The sequence below is a fragment of the Thunnus thynnus genome, chromosome 14 (genome assembly GCF_963924715.1).
Source record: "Thunnus thynnus chromosome 14, fThuThy2.1, whole genome shotgun sequence".
NCBI classification, from domain to species: domain Eukaryota; kingdom Metazoa; phylum Chordata; class Actinopteri; order Scombriformes; family Scombridae; genus Thunnus; species Thunnus thynnus.
In genome coordinates this window covers 14,533,061-14,545,814 of record NC_089530.1, presented here as the reverse complement: position 1 = coordinate 14,545,814, position 12,754 = coordinate 14,533,061, and the positions used below count along the sequence as shown (strand labels likewise).

Sequence of the window (12,754 nt, the reverse complement as noted above, 5' to 3'; positions counted from 1 at the left end):
CTCAAAGTTCAAACTCGGTTTAATTTTGCATAGTAACTGTGATTTTTATTGTCTCTGTACAAAATATACACATTTTGAATATGTAATGCAGAAAAAAAATTCAGAACAGAGAAAAAAAAGAAACTACAGGTTTGGAAGTGCATATTTTCATTAGGGCCTTATTCCAACCTGTTACTGTGCTCTCAGAGGAATCAGAGGTGAGATGAGTGGAAAAGTGCTGATACATGATAGAGGACATTATTGCTATTGGTAAAAAAGAAAACTGTCATTAAACCATGTCTCTCTCATTAACAGTACACACACACACATATTATGCCTCTTTGAATTACTGAAGTTGAATGAGCCTAATTTAATGCAACAAGGGTTTTGAATTTTTTTTTTTTTTTAAATAAGTGGTAGAGCCTGCTACGACCACGTGACATTTCCGATTACAAGAAGTTCACAAATACAATCTGCAGTCTAATAAATTCCCCTTGAATGTGTATTGATAGACTAGTACATCTGTAGTGTGTCAGCCCCGTATTGAGGAGTGCTGGGATGGTCAAAACAGCCACAGATGGGCAATCGCCACGTTGTACTGCCTCATATCACATCACTGGGAACGCTAGAAAATGTACAACAGTCAATAGACACCTACAGCTAGGACTGTAATAGTTTGGAAGGCCAGGAATTATTCTACCAGAATCCCATGAATGGAGGTGGGTGTATTCCCCTTTAGAGTCTTACATAGGTAAGATGGATGACATCTCTTTCTGTTACACATGCACACACACATACACAAAGGGTGAGGCACCTGTGAATGACTGGGAACAGCAGACAGACAAGCAGACTTTGGAGTATCTCTGTAAATACATAACTGGATATTAGTGACATCATCATGCGATATTGAAATCAGTTCCTCATTGAAAACAACACCTCCATCTGCAAAACAGGACTGCTTGAATCTCCTGTCCGTTGAGTCTTCACCTCAGGAATGTCTTTCTCTCTCGTGTCCCCTAGATGGCGGTAGATTCATATCAACTTTATGGGCAGGGCATGAGCACTGCACTGAGAAACAAAGTTTTCTGACGCAGTGAATCATATAAAGCAATTGTGTTGAAAATGGTTCACTGTTTCGAAGCATTTGATACAGTAAAATGGTGACATCTGCTGGGCAACTTTGACATTGCTTTTACGTGTAAGGATTCAGGACAAGACGTCATGAATCAGGCAAAATATAAGTAAACTCACCGCTGTCGTATTTTATTCAATGAAGGTTATTTACCAAGAACTGTCTCAGTGTGTGGATGTACAAACATATATGGAGATAATTAGTCATTTTTGATAAGGTTTATAGTAACCCCTTACCAGTGGTGGGAAAAGTACTCAGATCCTTTACTCGAGTAAAAGTACCAATACAGCAATGTAAAAATACTCAATTACAAGTAAAAGTCCTGCATGAAAAATCCTACTTAAGTAAAAGTAAGTATTAGCAGCAAAATATACTTTTAAAATAAAAGTACTTGTCCCCCTTTTGGCTGATATATATGACAATGATTGGATCATTTGAACATTTATTGACATGAAACCATGTGAAAGTTTTGAAGGAAAAATCACTATTTGGTGGAGCTGTTAACAACTCATAGACATCTGAAATGTGACCCTGACTACACATTGCTTTTTGTAAGACGTCAAAAGCCAAAAAGGTTGTAAACCACTAGTTTAATCTTTAACAGTGTGTTGTATTTTAAAAAAGCTTGTTATATTATTAATTGTGTCAAATCTTCATCTGAAAATAAATGTAGTGGAGTAGAAAGTACAACATTTCCCTCTGAAATGTAGTGGAGTCGAAGTATAAAGTAGCATCAAATGGAAATACTCAAGTAAAGTACAAGTACCTCAAAATTGTACTTAAGTACAGTACTTGAGTAAATGCACTTAATTACTTTCCACCACTGCCCCTCACTACTTTTATAAACTCTGATGAATTAGGGACAGTAAGCTCTGTGACATATTTATATTATAACTGGCTTTAAGCAGTGACATGAAATAAAGGAATAAAAGTGAGTGTGCTACAATGATAATATAATGTTTGAGGACATGCTTGTGCAAGGAGAGTGATTGTGCTAATGAAAAAAGAAAATAAAAAAAACATGTGGGGGACTTTGATGTGTATGTGCAGGGGGTTCAAAGATTTTCATTAAAAAACAGAATCATTTCCACAGACTGCCTGCTCCTCTTCTTGCTCACTACCTCTACAGCTTTGGAGAAGACCTTTTCGCATGACACTGATGTTGGTGGCATGTAAAGGTACCTTTTAGCCTGTTTAAAATGGTTTGGGTACACTGCCAGCTCTTCGGCACAGATCAAACACTTGACCTCTTTAGGACTAATCAAGTCAAGTGGCCTCACACATATGATCTGGCCCTCTTTGCTGGTGCTATTTCCATTCTCCCTTTTTCTCCCTCCCTCACACTGTCAAACACTTGCACACACACAGCCTTTCAGTCACAACACTTTCTAGTTCTCTCTCCTTTATCAGTCAATTAAATCTATTGCTGATCTGAGTATGCTTGTGTGTGTGTGTGTGCGCGTTGGTTGGTGTGTCTATCCACAGTACAGGTATGTGTGTGTATGTAGCCTATGTCTGTCTATTCTATACTATGTATCTAATCTAATACTACTCTTACTTAAATTAAACGGTCCCTGGCTGTCTCTCAATGAAAATTTGGCCTATGCAAAAATCTCCTCCACTCAAAAAACCCACACATTTTGGAAGGATTCTGCCCACTTTAAAACATGATGGGAGAATGACAAGCACCCACTCTGTATTTAACTCATATGATTCAGTAACCAACACACTCGCAGTCTCGCGCATGATCACAAGCTTAGTTTGGGATGGTAACGTGACTTTTGCCGTGGTGAAGCGAGGAGTCGATACATCGATACAGTAGTCTGCTTCGAGCGTGACATCACTTGTTAAAGTTAAAGTCAAAGTAACTGCCTTCACTATTGCATGAAAGAGGCCACAGTGGGGTTGAGGAATATAGCCTGTTGGCCCTGCAGTGGATCAGTTGACACTTTATAGTCTCAAACACTGAAAATTTTCTGATGCACATATATGTTCAATAGCTAAACCATACAGTAAATTATACTTAAATACTTAAATGCAAATGGAGAACTCCAGATGGTGGACACAATCATAGTAACAACTGTATTATACCATGCAATCACATGCAGTATCTTTTGTCACATGTTGATTAAAATTTGTTGTAATTTTTTAGGTTAAAGTTTGTGGTATTCTTTTCTGGATTGCTTTATATTATAACTTTTTCTGTTATTTTGTATTATGTTATTGCAATATAGTAATTATATTACAACCTCTGACACAAATATTAAAATTATATATATATACAAATTAGAAGCTTCTTCACAAAAGTTTTTGTATTGCGGGGCTTCTATATTGGATTGTGTTGTTTTGCACACATGGTCATGTTACTGTGTCAGTCACCCCCACAGTATGTGATAGATGAATATGAAGGACCTATTTTAGCTCTTTAAGTAATTAAAAAACAAAAAAATACAACTAAGACAGTTAAGAAAAAGGCTCATCTTGTTATAAGTTGTTTGATTATACTTTGATCTGAAAGCATTACATAGTTTTTTTCACCCCTGTACACAGTGAGCATGTGACTGGGCAATAATGACTCTTAGGTAAGACATGACTCGGCAAGTCTGACAACTGCAGCGCATGTAATATCTTACATTATTATGATTATAAGAAACAATTGAAACGGATGAAAAGTTTTGGATGAAATTCAGTTTCAGTTGAAAGAAATGTAAACTTTAGTCTATAGACTTTAGTTTGTAGGTAAAACAGATTTTATTTTCCTCATGGGGAAATTTATCAAAGAATCCATTTAGCTGATAAGAGTGAAATACCTTAATTTAAATAAACACCTGCACATGCAGTCCAGAAAACAGAAGCACATGCACACATCTCTCCAGACTGTACTGTTAGACCCTATATTTTCTCCTGAGCGTAAGAGTGAAGACTGTGACTTGATCTAGGCTTCTCCTAATAACACGTTGCTCACACAGCAGATACAAATAACTTCAAGTGCTTGAAACACTAAGAAATGCTTTTACAGCCCCTCAAAAACTTTGAAACACTACAATTTCTGCACTGTGTCAGGGTCTTTTGTTCATATAACACATGAAAACCCTCAGTGTTCTGCTCCTTTCACTCCAAATTCATGTCGCTCCATTAGCAGCCAACTCTCCATCACTCTCTTCTCCGGAAGTGCACATGACACAGGCTGCTGTGCGTACAGCGGTGAGCAGGGATTTAGGATTTAATCACATGTGAGTCACTGTTGATTAAATATCTAATCAGGGAGGAGTAAGCTGTCCCAGTAGTGTAATATAGTGTGAGCTCCTGGGGTACAGGGATGGGAGTGTGTTTGCGTTCACTTTTCCCTGAGATTAGGAGAGCAGCATGGACCTTATAATGAATCAAATCCTTATATGTATGTTTTTTTCTTCAGAATGCTTCATATCTGAATAGAGAGGACCCAGACCTCCCACTATGTGTGGAGCAGACAGTGCTGGTCTGGATCCCTCTGGGGTTCCTGTGGCTCTGTGCCCCGTGGCACCTGGTGGCTCTCTGCCGGAGGACACACATGAACACAAAACACCTGTCCAAGCTCTACTTCATCAAACAGGTGATACACTCAGCAAGAAAAATAAATAATCACACTGACAGGAGTGACACCGCACCAAAATTATCTTACTTTACCTCAGAAAGTGCTGCAAAAAGTGCTGCACATCATGAGAAATAAATGACCACCTGCAGTTTTCAACACCCTCCTCAGAAACTTGTCAGCTGCATGAGTGTAATCTGCACATGTGACGATCACACGATGTCACTAAATAAAGGGATATTTCCTGGCTTGCATCCTACAAGAGCAATTTCCTGAGCTACTCAATATCTCATATGGGTGTGGATACAGTAATAACTGCACCTTTGATGTTGTCAAACTATTTTATGTATTGGCAGAGTCAGAATCACTTTTTCCTTTCCCCTGCAGCTCTTTTCTTATATAGAGCATGAATGAGATCAAAATTGATTGGACATTTTGAAAGCTCAAAAAAATAAAAAATAAATAAAACAACCAATTTTCCAATGATTAAACCACACTCACACATGGAGGTGTAAAACACAAACAGGAACATACAGACAAGAGCTTTTTTTTCTAAGAATAAGCAACAGATAAATAAATAATAAAACATTCATCATTTGGGAATGATGCAACATTATGCAGTATAACTGTTTAGTTCTGTACTCCCAGTTTTTTTGGATTCATGGATCCAATTCATGCTGATTTACATTATCTCCTTCCAGATCGAGAATATGAAGTCCAAAGACAAGAGATTGAAAATCATGAATGAAATACTCAACAGGATCAAGGTAAGTACCTTTATTCAAAAAATACAGAGTTAATAGCCCACCATCAGTGGTAATGGGTATAGGCTGACCATCCATCATTGGTGGAGGTTGGGGACTCTAAGGGTATGAATGCTATCCTCTGTTCTCCCACCCTTTCCCTGTGTCCTCCGCACTGCTCCCTCTTCCTCCTTTGCCTCCCACCAGATTCTGAAGCTGTATGCATGGGAGCCATCTTTCCAGGCGCAAGTGGAAGGTATTAGGGGGCAAGAACTGAAGGTCATGAGGAAGTTTGCCTACCTAACGTCCGTCTCCACCTTCATTTTAAAGTGTGCCACGGCTCTGGTGAGTCCTGTCAGTGAGCCTTCACAAAAAGACCACAAGCAGCAGGTCATGGATGCTCTTTGTAAAGGTTCTTTTCTAACACTGTCCTTTTCCCAGGTGTCTCTGGCCACATTTGCTGTGTTTTTTTTTTTAATGGGGCTGGCCCAATAGGAGGGCTAGGATTAACCCTAACCCTGGGACTGCAGGATTATCATATAGGCCTAGCCCAATACATTGATATTATAATTGTGATTATAATTTGAATTTAATAGAACTGCTATTAGGCTAAATACATATTTTGTGTAGGCCTATTTTTTACTGGAAGTTAACATTAAGTATTTTAATGATGCTTATTTTTCAAAACACACCATAGTTTTGATGGTAAAAACTTTACCTCAAATTATGTAACTGTAGCAGTTGAGTGCAGTGCAGTCAGTGCAGCCCAGGTTACACCAAAAATGTATTGTAAAAACTATATCTGTAGTAATGTATCCCCTAAAATAATTTGTTACAGAGGTAGCTTGGTATGGGGGTGTATTTTCAGCAGCACAGACACTGCTGAATGATCATCGAAATATTATAGGAATACTACAGGCAGCAGTGTGTCTCTATGAGCCTCTTGCTCTTCCACAAGCACATGTTGTTACTTGTCACTTTGATCATGAAGATGACACTAGTATATAGACTACAATATAGTATAGACAAGAGTATTTGTAGTATACAGTTTAGAGAATATTATAAATCTAAGACGAAACTGACAGAACAGACAAAAATCTGTCTGCTACTTCAGCACCATGGACAGCGCCATGGATTTATCAACACACAGCGCAGTTGGGCTAATGATATTTCAGAGCCATGGTTGGGGCTATAGATTCTAAATTGCACAAACCTCAGTCAGATAAAGGATCAATGAGTCAGGCAGACTAGACTTACATATTCAATTAAATAACCCCTCTGCCCGTGCACTCTCTCCTTGTCTGCCAGGAAATGTGGTATTTCCCATTGAATGAATAAAAAAATGGAGGAATCTATCTAGATTGTTCTATTCTGCTGTGGGTCACTTGAAATCACTGTAATTTTTTTTTTTTAAATAAAACACTAACTTCCTCAATACTGGTCCAAAAGGATATGTTCCTATTGTTAAGGAAATCCAATTAAACCATCCTGTGTTTCTGTTGATTTCTCTTGCCCTCTCTCTTTAACTAGTGCTTCTATGTAGCAACTTCAAGGCAGCTGCGTCGGTTGGACTCAGTGTCTCGCTCTCCTATATACTCACACTTTGGTGAGACGGTGTCGGGTTTGTCGGTGATAAGAGCCTATGGCCATCAAGAAAGATTTCTTAAACACAATGAAATTGTCATGAATCATCCTGCCTTTAGGTTTTGTTTTTTCTCTCATTTAGTCCTGCATTTCCTGTTTTATTTTGGTTTCTAACTCTCCTCTCATTTCAGATCCACTTCCTGCCCTTGTGTGTTTCCCACTCCTGTCCTCGTCATCATCCCCTAATGTCCTCCACCTGTGTCTCATGACCCTCACTCCCCTTGTGTATTTAGTCTGTGTGACCCCTGCTTCCTGTGCCAGTTCGTCTTAGCCCTTAGTCGCAAGAGTTCCAGCATTATCCTCCTTGTTATAGTCTCTAGTGTTTTTGACCCCGGATCTGCCTTTTTTTGACTCTGCCTCTGCCTAGCCCTTTTTGGTCCTGTTGCCTTCTCTGACTGCCTGCCCGTGTACCAAACCTGCTACTAAAGACTTGTTTTTTGGAACTACTGTTTGAGTCGTGCGTTTGGGTCTAGCCCTGGTGTACCTGACAACCTTGTCAGAAATAACTATTGATGAAAACCTCAAGTGTGTCTACCCGTGGATAGTGTCAAACAGGTCAGATATTGAACAGCAAATTCACCTTGAAACACAAATCATTAAAAAATCCAAGCACATCATATTGGAGTCCAATATTGTAGCTGTGGAGAGAGTGAGTGAATACACAGAGATTGAGAATGAGGTATGTTGAATAGAGAGCTTCTCTGTTCTTTTACAAGCCACTCTGCGAACATGAGCTAATTTTCACCCATTAAAAAAGACCAGACAACGGTATCAAATTACCATCATTTTCTTGAATTGCGCTTTAGTTGCTGACAACTAGTAAGCACAATCATAGAAGACAAACATAGACAGATGTGTCATAGGTCACCATAGCAACTTTTCCAACATCCAGAAGTGTAGTAGACACACACATCCCATAAATTTCAAACAGGTGCTGGACCAATGAAACAATGTAACAAAGAAACACGAAGGTCCACACACTGTAGCTCCCTTAGGTGCAGTTTATTGATATTGAGACATCCACCAGTAGGGACTTTCACCTTTCTTTGTCACAACTTCATAATCATAACACAAATAAACTTAATTTTCCAGATATATATAGACCCACATCATACACACCTAACATAAACAAAACAAAAACACACAATCTTAGCAATGACCTCACAAAGTAAAAACAACACTGTGTCTGTGTTTCTACAGGCCAAGTGGGTAACTGACACTCGTCCAACATAGCAGTTGCCTGAGGCAGGAAGACTACAGTTTGAAAACTACAAGGTCCGTTACAGACCTGGTTTAGACCTGGTGCTGCATGGAATCTCATGTGACATTCACAGCACTGAGAAGGTTTGTATGTGTGTCTGTATATATAATCAGTATGTAGGCTTTATCTAGACTGCTGAATAGAGGAATCTCTGGATCAATAGTGTTGTGTGAGTGTATATATGTATACATTATTCACTTGTCACATGCAAATACATAAATATTAGATGATCTAAATCTGCATCTGCAGAATAAGGGTGTTCCACAGCTGGCACTCACACCACCCTTTTCAGAAGTCCGGAGTCACTCCTGCAAGCACAGATCTTGAAAAGGAGCCCATCATGTCCAAGTGGTAGAACATTATGAACAAACAAGGCGTAGACCAAGGCATAGCTTGGGAGATGCACTTACAAAGCCAAACAGCTAGGCTAGGCTAGGCTTTACCAGCCACTCCCTCTCCATAGGAGTTGAACAGCTGTTCAGTGCGCCGAAAGGGGGCCATGTGTTCAACATAGCATGCAGTGCATAAAGATATGTTTAAAAATATGTTTCACCTGATATGTTGTCTCATTGCATCCAGATTGGTATAGTGGGCCGTTCAGGAGCTGGCAAATCAAGCTTAACCAACTGCCGGTTCAGAATCATTGAAGCTGCTGAAGGTCGTATCCTCATTGACGACATAGATATTTCCACCCTCAGCCTGCATGACCTCAGAAACAGTCTCACCATCATACCACAGGTATACACACAAAATGAAAAAAACACTATAACCCACACACAGCATTCTGTTCTAAATGGTACACTGACCTAACCCTGTGGGCATAGGATCCGGTGTTGTTCTCCGGGACCTTGAGAATGAACCTGGATCCATTTGACAGAGCCAGTGATGAGGAGATCTGGAGAGTGCTGGAGCTCTTCCATCTGAAGGACTATGTAGCAGGGCCGCAGGAAGGATTACAACATGAGGTGGCAGAGGGGGGAGAGAACCTCAGGTAAATGTTGAATTGTAACCTACAAACTTCTGATGATGTGTATGTGTGATCTAACAGACATTAATCATTCAATTGTTTTCTAGTGTATTAAGTATTCATTGCCTCAGTAATTGTCCTGTGTCCCCTACATATATTTAAATCAATTCAAATCTAATCTGATATCTGATATCTGAGTTTAGTAATCAAGTAGAGATGTTGGACTGAGCTTCCAGTCTCGTTAAAGACATATTTAATGTTGTTCCATCCCCTGTTAAAGTTGTGGTAAAACCATTTGCTTTTGTTTTTTTTCGCATCAAATGAAATGTTGGCCATGTGCAAATCCTACCTAAGCATGCACACCAAGACCATATATAGCACCTGCCAGTGTGGTGATTTCCAGCATCTTCAGATAATTACCTTGTCATTGAACGTGTTGTAAGTTCACTGCACACAATCTAAGCCTAATTGGGTGTCAGTACATGTCACTAACACAGCTCAAGCTCAGCTCAAGTGTGCCAGAAGGTCCTAAAATATCTATAATATGTCAGGGTAAAAACCTGGAGTATGTTTGAAGCTATTGCTAATAATTGTCCAATTGTACTTTATTTTAACCATTTTATGTGTGCTCCAAAAATGCTCTTTTGAGATATCAACACATATCACTCTCCTCTTAGTATTGGGCAGAGGCAGCTGCTCTGTCTGGTCTGGTCTTGGATGAAGCCACAGCAGCTGTTGACCTGGAGACAGACAACCTGATTCAGAACACCATCCGCAAAGAGTTTTCACACTGCACTGTCCTCACCATCGCCCACCGCTTGCATAGCATCATGGATAGCTCCAGGTGAGTTAGTGCTCCATAAAATGTTTTTACAAAGTGTTTTGGCACTTCTTCCTCTCCTGTGAACATAACATAATATTTCTTTCTTTCTTCACTCTTTTTCACCTTTTGTTTTGCACACCACTGAGTATGACACATTATTTATGCAATGTTTTCACATGAGGTAATTCCTCTCGGAAGTAAATTAATTTGTTGTCAAAGAAGACAATAAAACAAATAATATAAAGCAAATAAACCAAAAATGGCATGTTCTACCACCTTACTTATTATGACAGTATCAAAATGATAAACTGCTGTTTGACAAAAACTGGATTAAACAACACTTTCAGCATATAGAAGAGTTTTATTTACTTGACAAAATCATCTAAACTCAAGGTCTGCATACTCAGTTTTTCAGAGCTTTCAACCATCACAACAATCCATGTCAGCAGAATTTGCTCAGTTGTCATGAGCTGTAGATGTTAAATCTTTGTGTTTTTTCTGGCTTGTAGGTTGAGTTTGGTATTTCATTCTTAATTTTGAAAACAACAACTGACAAAACAATCTCAGCTTAACTTACTTGCTTGTTCCAGAGCTTTTAATCATACCTGACGGTCTTCATCATCAGATGGAGTTTGCTGTGTAAGAATTAGAATAGAATTAGATTATTTGTGTATTTGTTTCTTTTTTTTCAGACCTTTGTCTTCTGTTTCAGTCTCAAACAATGGGCTGGTCTGATTCAGTATCAGTTTTAATGGAGCAGGTGTTCCAGCAGTTAGGGTGCCTCCTGTTTTGTGACAGACGTCAGATGGTCACAGCTGTGAGGTGCAATTCAGCCCCTACATGCATCTTTGTAGACAATCAGACATGAAAAGATCTCTTTGACTTCAAAGTCACCTTTTGCTTCTTCTGGATGTGTGTGCAGTGCCATAGCCTAAAGATAGGGGTGAAAGGTGGTGTAGGCTATGTGCAATAAATGTATTCAACAAATCTTTCATATATAAGAGTTAGGTTTCCACATGAAAAGGTGCTTCCATATCAAACAGGCTGTAATACATGCAGAGAGGATGGTAGTGTGTTTTGAGCTCCGTGGCCTTCTTTTTGCAAGCAAGAAACTCCCAGTTAACTTTATGTTGTGTTATAGTTGAGAATTACAATAACATCATAGCACAACATCGAGAAAGAAATGCAGTAAGCAATGGCAATAATTTATACTTATATTATGAAAGTAGACTACAGGTTTTTAACTATGTTTTTTTTGGAACTGACCTTAAAGTGAGGGGAACCTTGTAAATGCGCTTTTTTTGACAATAGAAAATGAATGAATGAATGAATGAATGAATGACTGAATGAACTCTTTATTTTCACTGGAGGTCACCAGAGTTGAGCATTTAGAGAAAAATACCCATATAAAAAAAAAGATTGAAAACTGCTGATTTAGCCTATCCATCCTTTTTTCCATCAATATATCCATCCATCTATCCGCATTATTCCTTTTTCAGGTAGACTGGATCCTCTTGGACCCTCTTGTCCTTGTTTCTGGACCAACTGTATTTTCAGATGTTCTGCACAAATATGTACACATCCATCTGTTTCACATTAGAGCAGGAAGTTTATCTTCACCAGGTCCTCCTCTGCCAGGCAGTAATGACACACTCCTTCTGTACACTCCTCAGTCAGTGGGTTTTGTCTATGTTCTTCCTCCGCAGGGTAATGGTGCTTGATGCTGATAAATTGTGGAATTTGATTCTCCAAGCAACCTGCTTGAAAAACAAGGCCATTGCTATGCCATGGCAAAGGATGCTGGGATAACACGAGCAGAAATCACAGCTCTCTAATTTTGGACTTTTGTTTTTTTGTTTTTATAGGATAATTTCTATTTCATGAATTCATATTTTGTTGTTTGATTTTGAAAACTGGATTGTGCTTTGATGTTAGGAAATAATGTAACATTTGTATTTATAGGAAACAATATGAAGAATCATACTCTGTAAATAATGTTTGTATGTGAACAATAAATATACTTTCTCAAATAATGCTCAGTTGATTTTAATAAAGGGTTGTTAAAGTAAGGGAAAATCAACGAGTAGGTGTGTGTTAAATGGTTTTAAGGCATGATATGGAGGTGAGGAACCACCTGACATATGCGTATCATATTGACCCTTATATTGAAAATTCTAGTATATCTATTATTTTTTATGTAAAATAATTTAGTAATATGGAAGTTCAAGAATACAATAAAAGTTGTCATGATTATTACAAATAGTTTATATTTCGGTTTAATATTCTTCCCTATCATACAAAAGCAAATCATTAAAACAGTTATTGGAGTCTGAGAACAAATAGTTTGGTCTGATAACATTTTATTAAATTAGGATCAGATCTGACAGGATGTTAATTTCCCTGTGTTGACTGGGAGGGCTGCTGGAAAACGTCCATCTTGACTGCAGCTTTTTGTCACCTCCCCCTGCTGCAGCTGCCTGCTTTTGCCCACTTTCCAGGGAGGCGAAATGAATACAAGCCCACTGTGTCTTTGCCAGTGTGACATAATCACTCCCCCTAGAGGCCAGGACCATATCTGGTCTGTCAAGTCTTTCTGTAGCATTTCTCCTTTTATGTGTTTGAATTTCCCTTAAT

At 38.7% G+C, this 12,754-nt stretch overlaps 1 pseudogene; it reads left to right on the top strand.

The window, feature by feature from the left end:
- Positions 1-4,288: 4,288 nt before the first annotated feature.
- On the top strand, positions 4,289-12,076 carry LOC137197560 (ATP-binding cassette sub-family C member 2-like; annotated as a pseudogene).
- Positions 12,077-12,754: the final 678 nt, after the last annotated feature.